This window comes from Octopus bimaculoides, chromosome 7 (assembly GCF_001194135.2).
Source record: "Octopus bimaculoides isolate UCB-OBI-ISO-001 chromosome 7, ASM119413v2, whole genome shotgun sequence".
Classification (NCBI taxonomy): Eukaryota; Metazoa; Mollusca; class Cephalopoda; order Octopoda; family Octopodidae; genus Octopus; species Octopus bimaculoides.
The window spans coordinates 49,482,691-49,486,469 of NC_068987.1; the positions used below are offsets into that span (position 1 = coordinate 49,482,691).

General features: G+C 27.7%; 1 protein-coding gene across 4 annotated transcripts in view; it reads right to left on the reverse strand.

Moving 5' to 3' along the window:
* Positions 1–889: 889 nt before the first annotated feature.
* Positions 890–3,779, reverse strand: part of LOC106883071 (centriole and centriolar satellite protein ofd1-like) — a 65,058-nt gene continuing 62,168 nt past the window's right edge. For all 4 annotated transcript variants that reach the window (XM_014933942.2, XM_052969629.1, XM_014933946.2 and 1 more), the window contains one exon: positions 890–3,622. The gene's annotated coding sequence lies outside the window, so the exon portion shown is untranslated. The remainder of the gene's footprint in view (positions 3,623–3,779) is intronic.

A 3,779-nucleotide genomic window follows, 5' to 3' on the forward strand; every position in this document is an offset into this window, starting at 1 on the left:
ATATATATATATATATATATATATATATATATATATATATATATATATATATATACACATATATGTATGTATAAGTATATATATACTTATATATGTATGAATGTATAATTATATATATACACACATATATTTGTAAGTATATATATATATTTATACACAAACATATATATGTATATATATATATACACATATATATCCATGTATAAGTATTTGTATATGTGTGTGTATATATATATATATAATATAAGGATAAAATCTTTATAAGAATTTATCAAGTAGTCAGCGTGAAAAAAGCTCATAAAGAAAAAAAAAAAACCCATCATTTATTTCCATAAATACATATAATTTGATTTATATAAGGGCATTATTGTATAGTAATACCATTATATAAATCAAATTATATATATATGTATATATGTATGTGTATATATATATATATATATATATATATATATATATATATATATATATATATATATATATATATATATATGTATAAGCACATATATATATATGTGTGTTTGTGTATTAGTACATATACATGTAGGGTTCAGTCCCATTGTGTGGCACCTTGGGCAAGTGTCTTCTACTACAGCTTTGGGCCGACCAAAGCCTTGTTAGTGGATTTGTTAGATGGAAACTATGTGTTTCTCAATACAAGATGATCTTCAATTTGAATTAGTATCTGATATGAATTAGTATCTGTTGCGTCAGTTTAACAAATTCATTTGAAATGGCAAAGTAATATGTACAGCATTGATAGCCAGTAAAGCACTTAAATCTTTTGTCTATATTTCTATACGAAATTTGATCTGTAATTTCAATGGCTTCTCTTTGATAACATTTCTGCTGAAATAGAACTCCGAGGAATGATTTTGTAGCCATAGGATTTTGTTTGAAACTATCATGCTTTTTTTTTTATTATAAGTTATTCATGGACATATAATGTATGACTAAATGCTAATATAGTTCTCTGTACATGGAGAATTATAATAACTGTTTGAAGATATTCAGTGAACTATATAGGGTATAAAGTTTTCAAAATTCTATAGAATTCATTTCAGAATAATATATTGCAAACTGCTTTTATATAATTTTCAATTCTCTTTAGTGATCCTTATCTTTCTGATAAGAAACGGAAACGTTTCATTCAAGCATAAATGAGATGATTGTGCTGTATTTGTTTACTTCTATGTATGCTTCCATAAATTCTTTGGAGAATTTGGTGGTTAAAATAAATCAGAATACAAAAATATGTAAACTGATTAAGTTTCTGCTAAATATACAGACTTGTGCTTGTATAAAAATGGAAGTTCCTACTCTTCATTATCTCTAATTGATTATTAGAATAAACTTTTAACTGTTGACTTCATTTTTAGACTACAAATGATTATTTTTTTTTAATTCCTACATCTACACTATGTTTCACTTGATTTGATCTCTAATCTGGCTTCATGTATTTCAGTGTCATCACAGCAAAATTGTTTTCATTGTGACTCAGTCTCACAAACAACAATCCCAAGTTCAAACATTTTGCTTGGGAGATTTAAGATATTATAGGGGAAACTTTAATATCAGCATGAAATACATAAAGTGTTAGTTGATTATATTAACCTCAGTGCTTAAAGTGTACATTCTATTATTTATCTCAGAAGATAAAAGGTGAAGTAGATATTGGAAGGTTTTGAACTCAGAAAGTCAAGAAATGTCACAAAATACTGCAAAACAATTTTGTCATACGCTCCAACGATTCTGTCGATCTACTATCCAATATAGACAAAATAATAAATAATAATCATCATCATCGTTTAACAACCATCTTCCACGTGAGCATGGGAAGGATGGTTTAACAGGATTCAACATGTTGGAGGATTGTGTCAAGTTCTATGGGAGATAGACATTCAATAACGACATTGAATGATGATTAAATAATAATAATTGTTTCAAATTTTATAATAAAAATAATAACAATTTGTCTTATCATGTAGATTAGATTATAATACTAGATTGGAATATAACCAGAGACGTTTATTTCTAAGTGTTTTAACATTCCTATGCAGTACCAGTACCCTGTTGGATAGGAAAGTTATTATCTCTTAGTATATATATAAAGATTCCAAGTTCAAAAACAGTCCCATACTATATAACAAGGAATAAGATCTATGATGATCAGGGACCAAACTGATTGAAATATAGTGTGGATGTAAATATTTTTCACTATTCATGCTTTCTCAATTAGCTTCTATACATACTTAGTAATAAATTATTCAGTGGTTTATGTATAGTAATTGGTGTTCATTTACTAATTAGTGAGGAAAAGTACATAACACTACTACAGAGCATAAAACTGAAGTAATTCTATAGAAAAATATTTTTCTATCTTAGCTCCAAAAACAACGCAAAAGTTATACTGCAGTCTGTTACATGATTAATTATGGTTAACAAAAACTGATGTTATTATAGCGAGCAAAATTAGGCTAGTAACTGGAATATACCAAGGAAATTATCTTTCTATGATATTTTTTCTCAATCAATGGAATCAATAGCCACTCATGTTTTTAAGCTCATCTAAAGCTGCCATACTCAACCAAATCTAAAAGCAGCAAATGAAACTAACGTCACTGGAAAGAAGCATGGAATTTGATCAAGATAAATGTTCAGAGCTGCTGGTGCTGCCCTCCTTCAATATGTCCATATTACCTACAAACTTTTGTAGTTTTGATGTTGGTATCAACATTTCAGCAGACACTACCACACGAAAAATTCTACAACTTGTACTTTAGTTAGACAAAAAAATTTTTTTGAATTACACATAATTATAAACTAAACAATCAGCTGAAATAGTCTTGAGTGAGACAATTAATCATTAATAAAAATACTTCAACAAACAAATCATACACATAATCATATTTAGCATTGTTCAAACCCACCAAAATAAAGTCTAGTCAGTTTTAGATTGGGTTCTGAGTTTTATAACAAAGTTAGACTTTGTAACAGAAATAGACGAGATCAAATCCAGCACATTTTGCTTATTTTCCTATTAGTTCAAGAAGCATGTAAAATATCATGCATAATTTGAGTTTAATACAGTCAACATCAACCAAAACATTGTAAATCTCCTAATACAGTTCACTGTTCATTGTAGCAATAGTCATTACACTTTTTAAGAAATATAAATATATATATGGAATTACAGATACAAATCTCCACTTTAGATGTTATAGGGTAAGTCAAAGTTGTTTGTTAGTACATGGCAATGGTTACTGAATATGCCTCTTGTATAAGGATTTCTTACAAACACAGTTGCAGCCAGAAATTTGAGCATCCCAGTAAATTTGCAGATTTCATGAGTAAATTGGTGATGACATGATGTTTTTTCAGACTGAAGCTTCCACACATTTCTTGAATTGCTTTTGATTTGAATGGCAATTTACCAGCTGAATGACAATTGTCATTCAACTGATAATTTCATTCCACATAATCTGACGAAGTTGATTTTTGGCAATGACTATTTATCTTGTCTCATTTAGAAGCAGATATTTTTACTCACTGGCTAGATGTTATATAACAAACTTTAGTGATCATTGCTGCCAACATTTCTTTCCCCTTCATTGCCAAAAATCTGAAAGCAAAGAGAAAGAAAAAGAGAAAAAAAATGAAAATCAGTAAATTTAACATGAAATAACAGTTAGCAAAATCAAAATAACATTCTTATTTTGCTTTTGTTAATTGGTTATTTCAGAAATCTGAATGTTTTTTTTTTTTTTTTTTTTTTTTTT